The sequence below is a fragment of the Macrotis lagotis genome, chromosome 5, assembly GCF_037893015.1.
Source record: "Macrotis lagotis isolate mMagLag1 chromosome 5, bilby.v1.9.chrom.fasta, whole genome shotgun sequence".
Classification (NCBI taxonomy): Eukaryota; Metazoa; Chordata; class Mammalia; order Peramelemorphia; family Peramelidae; genus Macrotis; species Macrotis lagotis.
The window spans coordinates 197263669-197286252 of NC_133662.1; the positions used below are offsets into that span (position 1 = coordinate 197263669).

At 34.5% G+C, this 22584-nt stretch overlaps 1 protein-coding gene and 1 pseudogene across 2 annotated transcripts in view; one reads left to right on the top strand and one right to left on the bottom strand.

Moving 5' to 3' along the window:
• The window catches only part of DPYD (dihydropyrimidine dehydrogenase), a 1037477-nt gene that overhangs the window by 296061 nt on the left and 718832 nt on the right, over positions 1–22584 (bottom strand). The window lies entirely within an intron of this gene.
• LOC141488277 (proteasome subunit alpha type-3 pseudogene) lies at positions 8842–9565 on the top strand (annotated as a pseudogene).

The window sequence follows — 22584 nt, forward strand, 5'->3', positions numbered from 1 at the left end:
TACATAATACACTTTGTGTTAAACATGTTTACAGATTAGTCATTTTTCAGTACAAGGGATTAGGATTAAGGGAAAGAAATGCATGAGATATTGTTTTAAATGTAAATGTAGGGTGGCTGGAGTCAGGAGGACCTAAATTCAAATCCAGCCTCAGTCACTTAATAATTGCCTAGCTGTGTGATCTTGGGCAAGTCACTTAAATAAACAAACAAACAAAGGAATGAATGAATAGTTAAATAATTATATAAATAAATAGACAAATAAACAATTAAAAACAAACAAACAAATAAATAAATAAAAATAAAAGACAATTGGAACTATTGAAGGGATATGATACTCTGGAACTGATTCTCACCAAAGGAAGTTCATTACTGGGGTGTAAATACTGTGAATTTTTGTGGGGTGGTTGAGGGAGGATAGGAAGTGTGGGCAGTGACTTCTGTACCTTAAAATTTGTGATAAAGAAGACAGAACCTGGAAACAATTTGAAATACTAATGAGGTTTTAGAAGATTGAATTTCAAAGGCTTCAGAAAAATGACAGGGAGACTATGATGGTCTCAAGTTCCAACTGTCTTTTAAATCATAAAATGATCTTTAAGGTCAAATATGTTCTGATAATTGAAGTACCTGATCACCAGTATATCTTCTCTTTATCAGCTTTATGATCCATTTTCTGAATTCATCTATTTCTCTCTGTGCAGCATTCTCTCTGCCTCTATCTAATTCTGTCTGTTTCTCTATGTCTCTTATAGGATGACTATAAGATACTCAATATTGTCAGATGTTAAGACTGTTCCCTTTGCTTTTCAAGTTTCACTATTTCCTTACATGAGTATAGCTTCTCTCCTTGACCATTTCCATACAGTTTTTTTTTCCTTAATGACATACAACTTCCTCAAGCTATACTGTAGTCATGGTACTAATCTCTCAAAGTATATATTTATAAAATCAAATATGAATCTCTCCACCTCCTCCCCACCACTGTTTTTGTCTTCATTCTTCACTGTACCTTTAACTTAGCCCTCATGCCGAAAAAAAGATACCAGTCTCACTGCCACAGATCATAGTTTTTTTTTTTCTTTTAAGGACTTATTCAGTATCATTTCTTTTAGGAAAGGGGGAAAGAGAAGGGCAGGAAATGGAATAAGCATCTCTTCTTGCCCAGCACTGTGATGTCTTTCCTAAGAATTTTCAGTTCTAATTGGAAGTGTTTCTTACCTCCCCAAATATCTGAAAGCATTCTAGATTTCTCTTTTGTCTTCATCTTCTTACTTGTATCATATATATTTCTGTTTATGCATTCTCCCTTTTAATAGATTACATAATGATAGAGAACAAGTAATGTATCAAAGTTCATCTTTATAACCCTATTGCTATGTATATTTTTTTAACTTTTGTTTTCCCTATCAAATTGGCTACTCATGTTGACATTGCAGTCCACTAAAACTTCCAGATCATCTTCAGTATGAATGATTATTTAGTCATGTATCACCCATCTTAAACTCATGAAGTCAATTTGTAAATTCATCTATGAGATGTTATTCTTATTTCTTATAACAATTAATCTTTTTAAATATTCAGCCCAATATGCTAGCATTTGTTATCTTTATGGATTTTGACTCTTTAAGCTATTATATGTCCCATTCAGTTTTGTGTCATCCACAAATGTAACGGGCATGACATCTTTTCCTTTATCTAAGTCATCCTAAATAAAATGAAATTTAATAGGGAGTAAAGTTGAAGTCTCATAGATAAGTTTTAAGAAATTCACTTCATAAGCCATTTTTATTTTGAAGCTAAGATCAAACACAAATCCCTAGGTTAGTCCAGTTGAGCAAGGCTATGAAAGCCAGCTCATGTGCTTGACAAGACATCAATCTTTATTTTGAAGCAAATGAGACTCTCTGTTTCTCAGCTCTGACTGAACCTCATAATCAGGGTTAGTTCCTTGGCCCCATGCCCTTTGTTGGGGGGATAATGGGTAATAAGAAGATACCTTGATTGTGGATCATTTACTTGTTTGTTGTCTGAAGTCCTACTTCTAGATGAGTTCCTTAGTGACTTAATATCTGGGTCCTCATTGCCCTGAGGCTTTACCAGTTTTCCAAGATAGACAACTGAAGCAGAGTAAAACAGGAACTGAAGGACTCCACCTAGAATTTCCATTTAAGAAGGGTGCCCAGATCAGTCATCTCTTCATTTTCCCAACAAACCTTGCTCCTTGGGATACCATCATTTTCATTTTTCCACTATGCCCCATTGTACCTTCTTCCCTCCTCTTCCATCCCTTCATATTGCCAAAATTTAGCCCAGAGCAGACCCAAGCAGTGTTTAATAAGTGTTAAATACCTATAAGAATTAATTTGAAATCTTGAAACTTGCAGAAGTGTGCTTTGGTGGAAATGTTTATGAATCAATTTGGGTCATTATTAGTCTCAAATTAAAAAAAAAACTAACCCTCTTAAAAAGTGATATTTAAACAGAAATTACTCTATTCTATTTAAAATGACTATTTTGTTATTTACATAGATATGACACTTTTAAGATGTTCAAATCTCAGCAAAAAATAAAGAATAAAAATTCTTCTTTAGTATAAAACCCAGTTAAAGTCTATCATGTTGATAGGTCAGGATTCAGGAAATGGGTAAACTTAAAGTTCTTAGCTTAGTTTAACAAAATTATATCTCCCCAGTATTTGTCATGCCAGTTGGGATAGGGATTTTCAATGAAAAATATAGAAATAAATCCAAAATTGATGAAAAGTACAAATGTCTCAATTTGTCTATTTCTCCAATATGAAATCTTCATTTAAATAAATACTTTAGCTACTTGTAAGTTACATGCAGTCCCTTTCAACTTGTCTCCCAATGTTAGAAAGTCAAAACTAAAAGAAGAAAAATGAAATAAAGTTAACAAACACTTTGCATGCATTAGATTTTTCTTGTTTGATTGTGCAAAAGAAGGTCCTAACTAAACATAGGCTGTTGTGCTTGAACAAAAGTCAAAATTGTGCCATATTTATTTATATGCATATATAATATCCATGTGAATTTTCATACTTGGGCTATCTGGTGACAAAGCACACCAAATGATGCTTAGATAAGATTTTAAAATATACATTACTATTTATCATTATACATACTGCAAATAAAGAATCCTGTCTTCTTTCATCAACACAGAACTAAAATTCTTACAAAAATCTACTTTACAGTTGAATTGAATTTATATCAAGGCACTTGAAATGTCTTAAGTATTGATTCCTATTTGCAAAAGTTGACAAAGACTTTTCTGAAGAATTATTTTTTCTCTCAGAACAAGCATATTTTTAATAATGAAGTCTTCTGAGGCAATTCAGACTTCAAATTCCATGGCATTTCTTAGACCCTATAAAGTCTTTTAACTATGGTTTTTCTCAAACTATTAAAACCTGAGGTTTTAATTCTCAGGAACAGCATTTTAAAAAATGAAACTGATTTTGCTATCTTCATTTTTTTTTGTGTGTGTCAATTCCTGGTATAAAAAGGTTCTCATTCTTCTATTTCAAAACATTATCTCATAATGGAAAAGTTTCATCAGTTGGTTTTGTGACCTAGTACTTTATGTTTCCTTCACTAAATGGAGATGAATCTACCTTTTTATTGTCATGCCAACTTTGAGTAGATTAAAGCAAGCTCCCACTTGAGTAGGGCAGTGCTTTGGGGCATAGCTGATTCAATTTGATTCCATCCTGAATTCCATATGATATAAAGGAAGGACAAGACAAAAAAAGGCATTCATCAGACTGTGATTAAGCTGTTCCCTTTGAGTAAATAATGTTTGTTTAGGAGCCCTGTAATTTTACTAAGCCATATTGTGAAGACATATTACTCAACCTTTAATAATACAATCTCCAAAGAACTGAAGTTAAGGATCACCCAAATGGCAATAGAGTGATCAACAGATGGGATGAGTAGGCTTTAATATATTACAGTTGAGAATAGGAATAGTGGCCTAGAAGACTGTTTCAAAGAAATATGACTAGAAAAAAAAATAAATGGATATTGTACAAAGACTGAAAAGGCATCCAGTTGCCAGCTGACAACCTCTATTCCCATAATGTCAAAATCCCTCTCATATTGGATATACTTTGCTGTGTTGGATTATGGGAGAATGTGGACAAGAGTGGCACAGGATGGGTAAACATAGATGACATGAAATCTACAATGCTGGAGATAGTATCAATATAGATAGGATCACAGATCCATTAAGCAGATAGATAATTTAGGGGACAGTTTTCAGATTTGGGAACAGGAAGATTTAAGTTCAAATCTGTCTCAAATGCAAGTATAGGACCCTAGACAAGTCAATGAACTCTCTATACATCATTTTCCTTTTCTATAAAATGAGGGGTTTTGTTTTGCTTGAGTCTACGATCCCTTTTCAATCTCAAAATCTTTAATTATATATATATTGTAATAGGATACCTGGATTAATAATTTATGTAATGTAAGCAAAAGTTGCCATGAGCAGAGGAAAAAGAAATAGTACTTTAATCTAGATTAACTTTAGTGGGTGTGCCCTTTTAATTACCTATAACCTCAATCTTTTTAATTTCAACTTTCCAGAAGAGCTCATTTAATTCTTCAGATATTTGTAACGAGATTTCAGGGGGTAAGACCTTTTCATGGTGTAAATTCATTCAATATATCTCTACAACCACCTAATTCTGGGGGAAGGGGAGTCAGTCAACTGACTGGGGAGCAGTGTTACAGCACTTAAATTACCCAAGTCAGCACAACAATGCCAAACATTATGGTTTATACTCTAAGCATAGTAACATCAATATATTGGCTGATATGAAATGATGTGAAAATCAAGGATGGAAATGATATTTATCAAAGTAGTATATGGGAGCATCAGTTTCAATTCCTTGCAGAAAAATTATCTCTATTTGGCTTTGTTGTTTTAATCTACCTTATTAATGCCTGAAAAGATAAGCAAGTTGAAAATGAGGTTAAAAAGAGCATGAAAGTTTCATATTGACCAATACACAAAAGTTTAAAATATAGATTTGTGTGGGGAGCTGAAGTACTGATAAAGGGATTGTCAGTAGCTGGCAAGGCTCTGACTCTAAAGGTTTTGAGTTATCTTTATTTAAATCACTGCTCTTTTTAACTCAAGTAAAGGTTTAATTGGTTTACTATCCTCCACCTCCATCACCAATGCTGAGCATGAGTCAATTGATTTGATGGCAGTCTCCTGCATTTGAGTAATGGGTGAAGCCTCATCACATTTCCTTTGGTTGTCTTTTCATTTCATTTTATTTTATTTTTAGAGAGAAGAGAGACAGAGAGAGAGAGAGAGAGAGAGAGAGAGAGAGAGAGAGAGAGAGAGAGAGAGTGAGAGAGAGATATCTATTGGAAAACATACTGTTAATCAGCACATTTCCTCAATCTGAAAGAGGTCTTAAGGGCTTCTGTATGTGTGCATTTAATTGTCTCAGCTATCTTCCAAGAACTGGGAAAAGCCTTCTTTTGTTTGAATGTGACAGATCAGTTAGAACTGTGGCAACTACCATTTACAGCTATTGATTTCAATGTGACATTAAAGGCCCCAAATTCAACCATTATTCTCTTCAGTTGTCACAAACAAAGGTTAATAATAGTTGAATATGGACTGAAGGAATCAAGGAAGGATTGCCAGCAGAAATTAGCAAGTTGTTTCTTTCTGAGTCACAAGTCAGTTCATAGGTCTAAAAGTCTCTGAAATTATATCTATTCTCCCATTTCTTTTCCATAAGCAAGGTTTCAAATCTAGAAGAAGGTGAAATCACACTATTTAAAATAATAAATAATTTTTATGCATTTCTTTGCACGTGGAATAAAAAACATTTGATTTTTCTTGCTTATATTGCAGCAAAATAATGTTCCTCATAACTGTAAAAAGTAGTATATGGCGTGATTAAACAATATTTCAACCCCTTAGTTCATTCAGAGGTTACCAGCTAGAGGGGAGAAAGGTTTGATTAGCTTTATGTCTTCCATGAGAAATTTTAAAGGAAAGTATACAACTCCTTTAATATATGGTACTGCTGCTACAAATAGCTTTCTCTCATGGACAGGTACAAAAGCATGGAGTCCCTTTACTCTAATAAATAGACAGAAAATAACAAGTAAGAAATCATAAATTTCCACAGAAGTAGTGACAAATTAAAAAGTCTATGTTGGGATTTTAAAGACAAACAACGGGGGGGGGGGGGGGGGCGGGGCGGGGATGGAGCTAAAATGGTAGAATACTTGCAAGAATCCAGTCAAACTTTCAAATAATTCCCCTCCAAACAACTTTAAAATAATTCATCATATCAAATTTTGGAGTGGCAGAGGCAATTAAAGATTGGAATGAGACTTTTTTTTTTCCAGCCTCAGACAATTTAGGAAGTGAGCAGGAATAGTCCGGAGCATCAAATGAAGGTAAGCCAGTAGTAGCACATGCAGCAGCAATATCCACAGTGGACTTTTCGGGAGACCAAGACAGTAGTATCCCAGAGACGATAAGGGGTTAGTCAGCTGGTCAGAAAGAGATTACACAGGATCCTTTGTTGGCACAGGGTACAGCTGCTGCTGACTGGCAACTTTATTGCCCATTTGTAGCTCTCCATTCTGGAGAACAATTTGGAACTATGCCCAAAGGGCTATAAAACCACACATAGCCTTTGACCCAGCAATACAAGTACTAGATCTTTACCCTCAAAGAGAGCAAAGACAAAGGAAAATGACCTAAATGTACAAAATTATTTATAGCTGCTTGGACAGAATTGAGAATTGAGGGGATGCTCATCAATTGGGGAATGAGTGAACAAGCTGTGGCATATGATTGTAATCGAATACCATTGTGCAATAATAAATTATGAAGGGGGTGGTTTCAGAAAATAAAGCACAAAATAAAAAATTGGCAAGACCTATATGATATGATGCAAAATAAAATGAGAATAAAGGGGAGAGCATTGTGCACAGTAGCAGTAATATTGTAATGAGGATCAGTACTTGGTTACTCTGATCAACAGAGAGATTCAAGACAATTCCAAAGGACATATGAAGAAAAAAATACTATACACCTCTAGAGAGACAACTGTTTAACTCTGAGTGCAAATTAATGTATAATGTTTTTGTTTTATTTTAGTTCCTTTTTTGTTGATATTACTAATATGAAAATGTGTTTTGCATGATTTCACATGTATGATTGATATTTTGCTTGCCTTCTCAGTGGGTGGGGGAAGCATTGGAGAAAAGGAGAAAATGTAAAACTCAAAATTAAAAATAAAGAAATGCTAGGAAATAATTTATTTTTAAAAATTCAAGAAAAAACCTGAAAGACTGAAGGGGGGGGGGGGGAAGCTTGTAATGGTTATATTCTGGAGCCTATCTGCTCCCTTGTGTGAAGTTTCAAAAGTTTGAGAGACATGGTTTCTGAGTTAATAATTAGTGAAATAATGACTATTACAATGAGAGGCTGGGCTATATACCAATGAGGTACCTGACTTGGTTCACTGAAGGATCACCATATCACCTGTCTCACAAATGAGAGAATCCGCATTTTCCCAGAACAGTCTGAGTAAACAAAATGAGCAGGAATTCTACCATTAGTTGAAACTTAGAATTTCTTTTACTGTATAAGTCTTTGAAAATGATTTCCACATTGGTTAGTTTCTGGATAAGGAAGTAGAAAAGGAGAAAAATGTTGGTCTTGATTCAATAATTAGTTATTTATGTAAGAGAGAATTACTTTGGTGGAGAGTGACTCAAATTTCTGGGTTTTTATATAGCTTCATCCTGAACTAAACTTATATTTCTTTTAATGTCATAGTATTTCAGAAAAAAAATCTCAAAGAAATTTTATTAGAGAATCAGCATAGTGTAGTGGATACAGTTTTGAAGTCAGGAAGATCTGAATTTAAGTCTTATCTCTGAATCATACTAATTGAATGACAAAGGTTAGTTGTTTTATCCATACAGAGCCCCAGGCAATGCTATAAGATTAAGTTGCCTAGGAGAAGGCAATCTGCTTTGGAGAGGGTTTCTTTATAGAGAATTCTCTCCACTAATAAAATTACAAGGACAAACAAACAAAAAATGGGGGAGGGATCTTTAAATACGGATTAGTAAAGCATCATTTGCCACTCAAAAAGTACTTTAAATTACAGTTTTTAGCACATTCAGAATACCATTTACATGTTGACATAAATAGGAGTTCTAAAATAAGTAAATGGATTTAGGATAATGGACACACTACTTATTGCACATTCTACAAAATGTGCCTCCCCCCCCCCCAAACCAACAAGTTCTTATTCAAAGACATATAATATGTTTCAGCCAAAGAATAATGATTCTGAACAATGGGAGCTCATTGACTCAAAAAGACAACCAACCATCTGGAACTTGGAGTTTTATACTCTATCCAATAACCATCTATTATTATCTGTTAAAGCAAACATAAAGCACAGGCATCCAAATCCTATTTGCTACCACCTTCAATGCCTTCTACACACAAACACAAATGACTATTTAAATATATTTTGACTCATAGAAAGCAATAGAAAGACTCATGTCTTCTATAAAAAAAATCACCTCCTACTCTCTAGTGAACTGGAATCTTGTTGAATTGGTACTGCATTTAATTCCTTTATTATTTTTCCTTTGTTTTTCCAAGGATTGTTGAATGATAGAATCTTTAAGACTGAAGGGATTTCACAGGTCGTATAGTCAAAACTCTTATCTGAAAAAATCCCCTCTGTCATATTTCCAGCTATTGCTTGAAGACCTCCAGGTAAGAAAGATCCCTCCACATCTCTGCAAGGGCTACCATGAACTCCATTGGCACTGGGTATGATTTGTCAGCCTCAATTTTGATGGAAGAGTTTTTCAAGTTGAATATACTATGAAAGCAGTGTAAAACAGTTCTACTGTTACTGGAATCAGATGTAAAAATGCTATCATCTTTGACATAGAAAAACTAGTATTTTCTAAACTTTATGGCAAAACTTCTTTAATGTTGATAGATAAGGTGGGATGTCAGTAGTAGGTCTATTAGCAGATGTTCATTCTTTAGCAGACATGACTACAGAAGACATCTCCAACTTCAGATCTAACTATGACTATAATACTCTATTAAAGCACTTTGTAGTTAAAGTAGCCACATATGTACCTGCTTACACAGTACAATTGTCAGACCTTTTGGTTGAGTTTCATATTAGGTTCTTAGGGTGGGAATAATGGAGCACAACTCTATATGATTGATCCATCAGGTTTTTCATAGGGTTATTAGGATTGTGTCATTGATAAATTCAGGCAAGCAGCAAAAACAGAGATAGAAAAGCTGAGATGAAAAAAAAATGATTTGTTGCTAAAGAAATTGTCAAATTAATCTATATATTACATAATGAAGTTAAGGACAAAGCTTTCAAACTAGATCTCAGTTGGATTGGAGAAGTAACCATAGGAAGGTAGGAAATTGTTCCAAAAGATATGAGATGAAGGTATGCCAAGGAATCTTTGAAAGAAAATGATGAATCATATGATAATATGTAACAATGAGTGCTACAATAATTTTTTTAAAGAAATGCTCTACATATAAACTATGTAGAAGTGGTATCTTGTAGATTATTAGTCCAGTGACAAATGACCAATTTATTAAAAATTATCTTGTTTTCTCAAAAAAGAAGAAAATGAACTCTGAGTGGAGGCAGATCCAAGATGGTAGAGTAAAGGGAGGGATTCACCCATGCTCTCCATGAAACTCCTCCAAATATCTTTTAAATGGTAGAATTCTTCAGAAAGATGAAGTGAAACAATTTTCCCAACTCAAGGCAACCTAGAAAGTCAAGAGTGGTGCACTCTGTTGTACCACAGTGAGATATGAGCACAGTACAGCATCTGCAGGCCAGGCCAACACAGACCCATAGGACTTGGGGAGGCTGAATCAAAGGTTTCTAGATCTCTCAGCTCACAGACAGTAAGGGGATCAAACAATGAATCAGAAGGAGATTTACAGGAGTCCCTTTGCAGGCAACAGGAGAAGGATTCTGTTCCATTGCCTATACTTGGATATGAATTATAGTCATGGGGCTTTATCTTAATGCCAGGAGGAGCACTAGCAGAGTAGACCTCACAGTCACAGGGGAACAAGAACCTTCATCACAGTGCTTGTGGTCACTCACAAACAAATGCACAGTATAGGAGAATAGTAAGCACAGCTCTCTGGATCTTTCTACCTTGGAAGAAGAAAGCTTGGAGGGCCCCAAATTGTCTCTGAAAACAGCTGCACAAAAAAACTTGAAGTTTGGGAAAGTGTCCACTTCACTTGAAAAATACAGGCCCACTTTAGTCTAAAATTAAAAGTCAAGAAATAGGCTGAAAAAATGAGTAAACAAAAGAAATAAAATTTTGACCATAGAAAGTTACTATGGTGACAAGCAAGATCAAAATATATCCAGAAGAAGAGAACTCAGTCAAAATTTATACATCAAAAACTTCAAAGAAAAAATATAACTGATCTCAGGACCTGGAAGAAGAGCTCCAAGAGAATTTTAAAAACAAGAGGAGTTAGAGGAAGAATTGGGAAGTGAGAAGAAAATGATGGAAGAAAATCATGAAAAAAGTCAACAGCTTGATAAACTAATGAAGAAAATAACATTTTTTTTACAAGGCAATGGGGTTAAGTGGCTTGCCCAAGGCCACACAGCTAGGTAATTATTAAGTGTCTGAGGCTGGATTTGAACTCAGGTACTCCTGACTCCAGGGCCAGTGCTCTATCCACTGCACCACCTAGCTGCCCCAAAAATAACATCTTAAAAAGCAAAATAGGTCAAATGGTAAAAGAAGAGAAAAATGCAATAAAGAGAAGAATGCCTTGAGAAGCAGAATTGACAAAATGGAAAAGAACATACAAAAATTCACTAAAGAGATTCTTTAAGAAGTAGAATTGACCAAAGGGAAAAGGAGTTACAAAAACTCACTGAAGAAAATAAATCCTTAAAAATAAGAAGTTAATGAAATCAAATAAAATCAAAAGAATGAAAAAAATGTGACCAGGAAAATAGAATTTCAAGAAATTATGAAAGAAAATGATGAATCATATGATAATATGTAACAATGAGTGCTACAATAATTTTTTTTAAAGAAATGCTCTACATATAAACTATGTAGAAGTGGTATCTTGTAGATTATTAGTCCAGTGACAAATGACCAATTTATTAAAAATTATCTTGTTTTCTCAAGAAAGAAGAAAAAGAACTCTGAGTGGAGGCAGATCCAAGATGGTAGAGTAAAGGGAGGGATTCACCCATGCTCTCCATGAAACTCCTCCAAATATCTTTTAAATGGTAGAATTCTTCAGAAAGATGAAGTGAAACAATTTTCCCAACTCAAGGCAACCTGGAAAGTCAAGAGTGGTGCACTCTGTTGTACCACAGTGAGATATGAGCACAGTACAGCATCTGCAGGCCAGGCCAACACAGACCCATAGGACTTGGGGAGGCTGAATCAAAGGTTTCTAGATCTCTCAGCTCACAGACAGTAAGGGGATCAAACAATGAATCAGAAGGAGATTTACAGGAGTCCCTTTGCAGGCAACAGGAGAAGGATTCTGTTCCATTGCCTATACTTGGATACGAATTATAGTCATTCTTAATTCCAGGAGGAGCACTAGCAGAGTAGACCTCACAGTCACAGGGGAACAAGAACCTTCATCACAGTGCTTGTGGTCACTCACAAACAAATGCACAGTATAGAATAGTAAGCACAGCTCTCTGGATCTTTCTACCTTGGAAAAAGAAAGCTTGGAAGGCCCCAAATTGTCTCTGAAAACAGCTGCACAAAAAAACTTGAAGTTTGGGAAAGTGTCCACTTCACTTGAAAAATACAGGCCCACTTTAGTCTAAAATTAAAAGTCAAGAAATAGGCTGAAAAAATGAGTAAACAAAAGAAATAAAATTTTGACCATAGAAAGTTACTATGGTGACAAGCAAGATCAAAATATATCCAGAAGAAGAGAACTCAGTCAAAATTTATACATCAAAAACTTCAAAGAAAAAATATAACTGATCTCAGGACCTGGAAGAAGAGCTCCAAGAGAATTTTAAAAACAAGAGGAGTTAGAGGAAGAATTGGGAAGTGAGAAGAAAATGATGGAAGAAAATCATGAAAAAAGTCGACAGCTTGATAAACTAATGAAGAAAATAACATTTTTTTTTACAAGGCAATGGGGTTAAGTGGCTTGCCCAAGGCCACACAGCTAGGTAATTATTAAGTGTCTGAGGTTGGATTTGAACTCAGGTACTCCTGACTCCAGGGCCAGTGCTCTATCCACTGCACCACCTAGCTGCCCCAAAAATAACATCTTAAAAAGCAAAATAGGTCAAATGGTAAAAGAAGAGAAAAATGCAATAAAGAGAAGAATGCCTTGAGAAGCAGAATTGACAAAATGGAAAAGAACATACAAAAATTCACTAAAGAGATTCTTTAAGAAGTAGAATTGACCAAAGGGAAAAGGAGTTACAAAAACTCACTGAAGAAAATAAATCCTTAAAAATAAGAAGTTAATGAAATCAAATAAAATCAAAAGAATGAAAAAAATGTGACCAGGAAAATAGAATTTCAAGAAATTATTAAGGAAAACTGTCTGATATTCTAGAAGGTAAAACAGAAATTAAAAGAATCTACCCATTAGCTCCTGAAAGAGATTTCCAAAATAAAAAGTTCCAGGAATAGTATATCCACAGAACTCCCTGATCAAGAAGAAAATTCTGCATGCAGCCAAAAAGAAACAATTCAAATATTGTTGTGCTTCAGTAAGGATAAAACAAGATTTAGCAACTTAATATTAAAAACTGGGAGGACCTGGGATATGATATTCCAGAAAGCAAAAGAACTAGGATTACAACCAAGAATCACCTACGCATTAAAAACTAAGTATACTCAGAAGAAAAAATGGACATTCAAGAAATAGAAAACTTTCAATATCTCTGATGAAAATACCAGTGGTGAATAGAAAACTTAATTTATAAATACAACATACAAAAGAAGCATAAAACAGTAAATAGCAAAGAAGAAATCATAAGGGATTCAATATATCTAAAGTTTATTTTTCTAATTAGGAAAAGTATATTTATAACTCCTAAAACTTTTCTCATTATTAGGGTTCTGATAGTATACACAGACAAAAAAGAAGACATGTGAGTTGAATATGATGATATGATTATCTAAAAAATATAAAATTAGAGAATGAGAAAGATGATTGCACTGGGGGAAGGGGAAAGGGAGAGGTAGAATGGGAAAAACTGTCTGTCATAAAAGTGGCCTGAAAGAGATTTTACAGTGGAGGAAAAATATGGGAGACATTGGAATAGACTCAAAGAGGGCATAATATACACACTCACTTGGGTGCAGAAAATCTGTCTCATACTTAAAAGTAGGAAGAGAAGGGAATAAGAGAAGACATGGGGATCTCATAGAAGTGAGGGCAGCTCAGAGGAGGTAAAAGTTAGAAACCACATACTTTTGAGACTGGATGTGGTAAAAGGAGAGAGAGAGTAGGGGATTACTAGGAGAAGGTAGAATAGAATAGAATAATCATTTATATGAAGAAAAAAATTTGTAGTAAGTTTTTGGATAAGGATTTAATTTCTCAAACATATAGCAAACTGAGTCAAATTTATAAAAATTAGAGTTATTCCTCAATTGATAAATGGTCAAAGGATATAAACAGGCAGTTTTCAGAGTGATAAAAACTATCTATAGTCATATTAAAAAACAGTGAGCTTTCTGACAAGGATTTCATTTCTCAAACATGTAGAAAACTGAGTCAAATTCATAAAAATTAGAATTATTCTTCAATTGATAAATGGTCAAAGAATATGAACAGGTAGTTTTCAGAGTTATTAAGACTATCTATAGTCAAATTAAAAAAATTTTTGAGCATTTGGTCAAAAATCATATCCCAAGTCCTCTCAGCTCTAAATCACTATTGATGAAAGAAATGAAAATAATTCTGTACTTCTACCTTACACCTATCAACTTGGCTAAGATGATAAAAAAGGAAAAATAACAAATACTATAGGAGATAGGGGAAAATTAAAACACTAATAATGTAATATTGGTGAAGTTGTATGTCACTAAAAAGTCTGTATTCCAAAGAGATAAAAAAAAAGAAAATGAGTTATGTGTTCAAAGATATTTATAGCAGCTCTTTAAAGTGATAGCAAAAGAATTGGAAATTGAAATGTCCATCAATTGGGGAGTGGCTGTAAATTATTGTATATGATTATGATGTGATACTTTTGTGCTTTAAGAAATGATGATTAGATTCACAGCAGCCCTGTTTGTGGTAGCAAAGAATTGGAAATCGAGAGAATATTCATCACTTGGGGAACAGCTGAACAAATTGCGGTATATGTATGTTATGGAAAACTATTGTTGATTTATTTAGAAACCAAGAGGGATGGGATTTCAGAGAAGCCTGTAAAGACTTGCATGAACTGATGCTGAGTGAGATGAACAGAACCAGAATATTGTACACTGTAACAGCAACATGGGGATGATGATCAACCTTAATGGTCTTGCTCATTCCATCAATGCAATAATGAGGGACAATTTTTAGAGCACCTGAGATGGAGAATACCATCTGTATCCAGAGAAAGAACTGTGGAGTTTAAACAAAGACCAAAGTCTATTACCTTCATTTTTTAAAGTGTCTTATGTACTACATAATTTTGCTATCTCTAATATTTTGTATTATGATTTTTCTCTCAACACATTCAATTTCAATCAATGTATAGCATGGAAACAACATAAAGATTACCAGACTGCTTTCTGTGGGGGGGGGGGGGGGGAGGGGAAGAGAGGATAGGGGAAAAATTTTAAAATTCAAAACATTACAAAAAATGAACCAAATAGTAAAAACTGCCGTTGTATACAATTGGAAAACAAAATAAAATATTAGTAAAACTTTTAAGATCCCAGAGTTCAAGCAGTCATGTAACCTTTCAGTATATATATAGGTATGCAAAGTACAGAAAAAGTCAAAACAGAAAATGAAAACTACAGACTAATTTTTCCAATAAATATTGAAATAAAAATCTTAAGTAAAATATTAACAAGGAGATTAAATGAATTAAATAAAAGAAATGATGATTAGGATGCTCTCAGAAAAACATGGAAAGACTTGAAATGAACTGATACAAAGAAAAATGAGTAGAACCAGGAGAATATTATACATAGTAACAGCAATTTTGTATGATGATCTACTATGAATAACTTACCTATTCTCAACAATTCAATGGCCCAAGACAATTTTGTAGGGCTTATGATGAAAGATGCTGTCCATCTTCAGAGAAAAAAACAGGTAGAATGCAGAGCAAAATGCTTTTTCTTTATTTTTCTTGTTTTTTTTATCTGTGTTTACTTTTACAGAATAATTTACATGGAAATGTGTTTTGTTTGTCTACACATGTATAAATAACCTTTGTCAAATTACTTGTCTTCTCGATGAGAGGGGAAGAAGATGGAGGGAGAAAATTTATAGTTCAAAGTTTAAAAAATGTTAAAATTGTTTATACTTGTAATTGGGAAAAAATATTGGAATAAGATTAAAAACATTTTAAAGACCTCCAAGGTTCATGTGATTTGGTAGAAAAGGATCTTTGTAGTCATAGAACTTTTATTTGAATCATTATAATATAGTCTTCTTTGAGGTCAGGGACTGTATTTGCTATTTCTTGGTCATTTCAGTGCTTGCCCTGGGTTAGCACATAGTGATTATTTAATAAATGTTTGTTGATTGATTGATTGGATCTGTTATTACCTGTTTGATCTTGGGCAAGTCACTGAAATTTTCAGGTCCTTAACACAACCTCTAAATTATATAGGACCAAAATTTTCAATTTCAAATATGATTTTCACAAATCATGTTCTTGAGGAGAAAATAAAATATGAGATAGCAAAATTATGTAGTACATAAGACAGTTTAAAAAATGAGATCTATTTATAGAAAAAACATAGAGATCTAAGGGAATAAATCAAATGTTCCCACTTGAGAAAAGGATAAAGTAAATATTCCTGTCAACATCTTGCCTGCTTTTGGAGTTATACTAAGGATGCTTTTTTTTTGAGTCTACAGAAGAGGAGCTTACTTCCCAATATTTGCATTTAATTAGAAAAGGTTGTTATCTTATCTACTATTCAACTGACCTCAGAACATCCAAAAAAAAGAGTAATCAGTCCCAGGACCCTTTCTATCTGAACTCCATCAAAGTTAGATGAGGGGATAAATATCAGAATAAGCATAATAGCTTTGACTTTTATGTAGAGTATCAAAGATGATCCAAATTAGGGCAGCAGAAGCATTTGATTTACAGGGCTGGGTTCACCACATTGTTCTGCTGAGTATCTGTGTGTGTGTGTGTGTGCGCGTGTGAGACACCTTGGAAAAGTCACACATTCTGTCCTGGGCCTCAAAATCACAATTTTTGCATTGATGAAATATGAGTCTTGGACTAGATGATTTCTAATGTCCCTTCCTGATATATCAGCCATATGTAGAGTAGTTACTTCATAAATTTTTGTTGAATTACATCAGAAAGGTAAGTCAGGAATACATTAGATGCTCCAGAATGAGCAATCTCTGAGTCCAAGACTTGCAAAGTGTGTTCAATACTTTATTTCAGGGTGGCTAGGTGGCTCAGTGGATAGAGCACCAGCCCTGGAATCAGGAGAACCTCAGTTCAAAACCGGCCTCAGACACTTAATAATTACCTAGCTGTGTGGCCTTGGGCAAGCCACTTAACTCTGTTGACTTGCCCCCCCCCCCAAATACTTTATTTCATTTGATCTTCACTACAATACTGCGATATTAGTATTATAGATAGTAATATCTGTCATACCTTCAACTTCTTTTCAGTGTCTGCGTGTATAGAATTGCTATTTCATGGGGAAAACTAAGATCTACAGAAGAATAGCAAAGCCTTGTCTGCTGAATATAGACCAGATTTCTTTGCTTGGCATTGATGACTCTGTCACCTGGCACTGATTTACATTTTACTGCACTCTCTGGGTATGTAGCTATATTAATGACCGATAATTAACTGATCTGGGACTGAGAAAATTTAAATGACTTAACCATAGAAAATCACTGTGTTGGTAAAGAAAGGGACATAGTGAGCCCAAGTCTATCCTGGCTCCGTATTCTGGGATTGTTACCCTACATCTCCTATATCTCCTATAAATTACACTCTTAAATGTTGGTTGGTCATTTTATAGTTAACAAGTAAATAAATTGCTTTTTTAAATTAATTAGGTTTTAACTAGCATTTACATGTATTATAAATGCATAGGTGTTAAGAAGGCATTGTTACAATTAAGCTTATGAGAAAATCCCTTCTAAGAGAATGTTTTCCATCAGCAAACAGAAGTAAAATGAAATGCCCCATTAAAAAACACAATGTCCTCTTTAATAATTCTTAGCACTCTGGTAATTCCCTTAACATTATTGTGCTATCTTCAGTTCTTCCTTTTGTTTCATGTTTTGAGTAATTCAATTAAAATACAAAGCAAGAACAAGGGATTAAATGTTGTCAAACTGTAATTTGAAATCACAGTTTAAGTTCTCCAGGTGGTTTTTTTGTTGTGTTTTGCTTTGTTTTGCTTTTAAACACCGGAACATCCTCTTCAAGCATTTGGGACTGTTGTTTGCATTCACAAAGTATCAAAATAACTAACTGCTTTTTCTTCTGTTTGGCTTAGGTGGTGTGAAAATTATACATTTTGTCTCTTTCTATATTGGATTAAAAAATAAAGCATATCTAGAAAAAGAACTTGTTTTCAAAGTTTGTAGGGTGAAAGGTTGTCCCATTCAGTCCCATCACTAAACTGCCCTGTCTCTTTTTGCTTTCTCTGGAATTTGGGAAGAGACCAATCCATCTTAATATCAGAACTAAGCAATAGGACTTACAGAAACTGTTTATGCATTAGGGCCTGTCACCACTATCTTGATTCTGATATTGCTGCAAATCCAATTCAATCCAAGTCAACCCAAGTGAATTCAATAAATAATTATCTTGTGTCTCTTAGTAAAAGCAATTTGTATTGCCTACAAAAATAAATAATTAAAATGGTTCCTAACCACAAGGACTTTAGTGTCTATCTAGTAAAAGAGATGAGACATTTATGACCATATAAAAATAACAATTCAAATTTTATTGTGGTATATGAAAAGGAAAGATAAGATGTGTTATGCAAAATTTCAGAAGATATTAGGAAGAAAGCAGCACCTGATCATTTGAAAAATGGGGAAAAATTGAATGGGGAGGGCAAGTGTGAAGTTTCTCATTCTAATGTTCATATTTGGTCATGAAAACAAAACAAGTAATGGAGATAGAGAAGTATGAGATTTGGTTAAGGGAGCTTTGTAGTATAGCTAGGTATTATTTTAAATATTTTCAAGTGGGAAAGATTGAGCTTAAATTGAAAAGCTAGGTTAGAGACAAATAGCAGAAGACTATGAATGCCAATCTAAGGAAAATGAACTTTGTTTTTTCCAGTGAATTACAATTCTATCTAGGTAGCTATTGAACTTTAGTTATTTCTTGTCTGGCAAAACATAGATTTCTCTAATATTTTGTAAATTTTAATTTTAATATTTAACATGAACAATTTCTTCAAAAGATATTGGCAGAGAATGATATTTGAATTTCTTGACCAGAAAAATGCTGAGTTCTACAAAAGATGGCTTTCTGGCCAGGCATAAGCAATATCTGATGACATTTAGGGGGAAAAAATAAATTTAAACTATCATGGGAGGGAAGAAGATCCATACTTTTACAGATAAGGAAACTGAGGACAAGAGAGGCAAGTAACTTACCCAACATCATATAGATAGTATTTCAGAGAGAATTTTAATCTAGACTTTTCTGATCTTAGAATTCCATTGTTCCCTGAGGTGGAAGAAAGTACCCATATACAATTATTGACCCAGGCCACAGAAATGAAAAGATATGATCAAAAAAAGAGAAAGAGAAAATAAAAATAAGAGTAAAGTTGCCCAATTGCTCAAGGGAGGAGAAGAAAAGATCATTGGGAAGAGGATCAGGGATAATACTTCAATTGAATTCCATGAAATAAGCATTTAATATAGGTGAGAATCTGCAGTAGCTATTGAGGATACAAATAAGCCTCCCTGCCAGCAAAATGCTGGCAAGTTATTGGGACAATATGATATGAATATATATAAATAAATACAATATAAGGGGAAATTTAGGGGAGAGAGAGGGAGGGCAAGAATGATTTCACTGAGGAAGTGGCACCTCAGTGTACCTCTATGGATGCATAGAAAGGTATCACACATAAATATCATGAAAAAACATGGAAGCAGGAGATATGCTCTATATGAGGAAGAGCTTGTAGTCTATTATGACAGGAGTATATTGCTGATAAAGGGAAGTAGTATGAAATAAATTTGGATCTGATCTGGAAAATAGATTGTACCTGAATAAAGATGCTGTATTTTTGTCATAGGTGAAGAACTGAAGGATTTGAATTATTTGTTTGTTTGTTTTCTAAGACTAGATTTCTCTTAAATCACCTGGGCTGGAAATGCAGGGCTAGTCCTCAGAATGATTACACTCTGATCAGCCTGTAGACTTTGAACTGCTCATTTTTTGATGGTTTGCTTTTTTTTCCCTTCCTGGAGCAGTTTGCCTCTCTGTAGGGCAGCTCATTGACCTCCTGCTCTTGAAAGCTCATTGTATAAATGCAGAACTTTGTGAGGATGCCCAATTAGTCCACTGCATCTTAGACTTTCCAAGCTCAAGAAATGTGCCAGTCTCAACCTCCAAAGAGCTGGGATTACAGGTATGTACCTCTTAGTTTTTGCCCACTTGCAGTTTTTGATCAGGGAGGTCATATGGTCAGATCTGTACCTTAGCAAGATTACAGAAACTATGGAGGATGTATGGTAGAAGGGAAATAATGGAGACTTATTAGGAGGTTATTGCAGTAATCCAGGGAAATAATGAAAGCCTAAACAATGGCAGTAACTGTGAGCACAGAGCAAGGTACAAATATGGAGGTAGAATGGACAAGCATTTGCAACTTATTGGACATGAGTGTTGAAGGGTAGTCAGGAATGACTCAAAGGCTATAAATCTGGCTGAATAGGATCATGATGGTCTTCTTGACTGAAATAGGGAGGTCTGAAGGAGGGACAAAATAAATTTAGCAAGGAAAATTATGAGTTCCGTTTTGAGTTTGAGATGCCTATATCCAGGTGGATATCCTGTGGGCACTTGACAATGTATGGCCATAGTTTAGAAAGAGATTAGGTCTAGATAAATAGATTTGAAAGGCACCTGTATAAGGATGATATGTGAAGCCATATGAACTAATCTTATCTGTGAGAGAAAAGCAGGTCTAAGACAGAGCCTTGAAGGTATAATGGTGCTAAGGGGCTAGAGATAGATGATTATCCAGTTCAGGTGAGTGGAAAGCAATTGACAGAAAGGGAAGGAGGAAGGCAAGCAAGGAGTAAGTGTGTGTGTGTGTGTGTGTGTGTGTGTGTGTGTGTGTGTGTGTGTGTGTGTGTGTGTGTGTGTGTGTGTGTGTGTGTATTAGAGGGAATCAACAGTATAAAATACCATAGTGTTTACCTGAGATCTTAATGCAAGGAGATAATTAATAAAGTTAAGCTTTGACTTACAATGAAAGAATAAACCATGTCTTAGAAAGGATAACAAAATAGAAAAAAAATTTATATATTCAGCTAACTTGAAGAAGAAACTATAGCACAAAGAATATGAGAAAGAATTAAGGGAGGGAGAATATCATGGTGGATAGACCTCACAATCAAATGGGGAAAATGAATGATGGGTCCTGAAGTACATCATAAAATTGACATTGGGATAAGCTATTGTAGTGACATAAATCTGCAACCAAAGATATATCTGTTGAGGATGTCTCTTTGTTGAGCATCTGATACATTCTTGGCATACCTCCTGGTTTTAATTTAACAAAGATTTATCAAGTGACTACACTATATAAAGCTGATAGTTTTAACTGTTGTTCAGTTGTTTCAATCAAATCTAACCCTTTGTAATCCCATTTCAGATTTTCTTGGCAAAGATACTGGAATAGTTAGGCATTTTGTTCTGATAATTTTAACTATCAGAGGATAATCAATGTGATGAAGGTCAGTTTTACATAGACTGTCTTCTGACCACAAAGGAAAAATTGGTTAATAAAATTAAAATGATAAGGATTAAGGGATCAAGAGGCTATGTCATTTCAGAGTTCAACATGGATAATGATGGGTATCTTAGATATAAAGTCTTATCAGTGAAAAAGGTGGGGTCAGACAAAGTAATGAGAAAAACAGGAAGGTTATTTGAACTACTAACAGCCATAAAAATCCTCTGCTTTTTTCTTTTTAAACTGAGGTGTTAAATGCGGGGGGGGGGGGGGGGGGGGGGAGGAATAACATGGCTTTGCTTCCTCTAGCAACTTTACATATAACACAGAGATTCACAAGCCAAACAAAAGTGGTGACAGAATCAATGGTACTGTCTCTCTGTATAACAGAAACCATAAGAAATTGCTTGAAAGTGCCATTCTCAACTTATATTTAGCAAAGTGTTGAACCAATGAAATGCTCACCAAGCCAGAAAGAAATAAAGGGGGAGGGTCTAGTAAGGAGTTGAAATGATCTCAATAAATAATAGAAAACTGATGAGAAATAATGTGATAATTAAGATGGAGAATTTGAGAGTTACCCAGACTAAAAGAAGAGGCAACTAGAGGTGGGTTCAGAGGGAAGAGAGAGGAGACTGGCAAAGTATTTCAAAGGACAAATTGTCTGGGACAAGTCCATAATATATATCAGGAGTATTATTAGAATGAAAAAGGAAAAAAAAAGATAAATTGGCCTACTTGCTCCATTGGTATCATAAGATATCATAAGACCTTATGCAAAATAAATAGATTTTTTTTTGCTAATTTGTTAAATCCAAGTAATGCAAAAAAATTAAAATAAAAATATGTTTTATTTACCATTTTGTTGAATTCATATAATCTTGTTGGGGTTTCTTTTAGGTTTTTGCAAAGCAAATGGGGTTAAGTGGCTTGCCTAAGGTCACACAGCTAGGTAATAATTAAATATCTGAGGCCGGATTTGAACTCAGGTACTCCTGACTCCAGGACTGGTGCTCTATGCGCTGGTGCTCTATCCACTGCACCACCTAGCTGCCCCTGAATTCATATAATCTTCAGAGTTCTGAAAGAGTGTTCCTCATGGGAGGACATGGGCAAGAATCTTTCAACTGAGGACACAAGAATACTACTATATTTATTATTTGACAGAGTACCATCATCAGTGTGATTCTAAAACATTCACGAAAGTATCCTCAATGGTGCCAAGTTGGTGGCATGAAGGCTGGAATTTCTAGAAGGTCTCTTCCAAAATACTCCCCAAATCTTAATATTATGACTCAGACCAAATTTTAGAGAGGTGGAACCCAGTGAATTAATTCTTCAGCCCAAGGTAGCTTGGAGGATCCTTGAGAAGG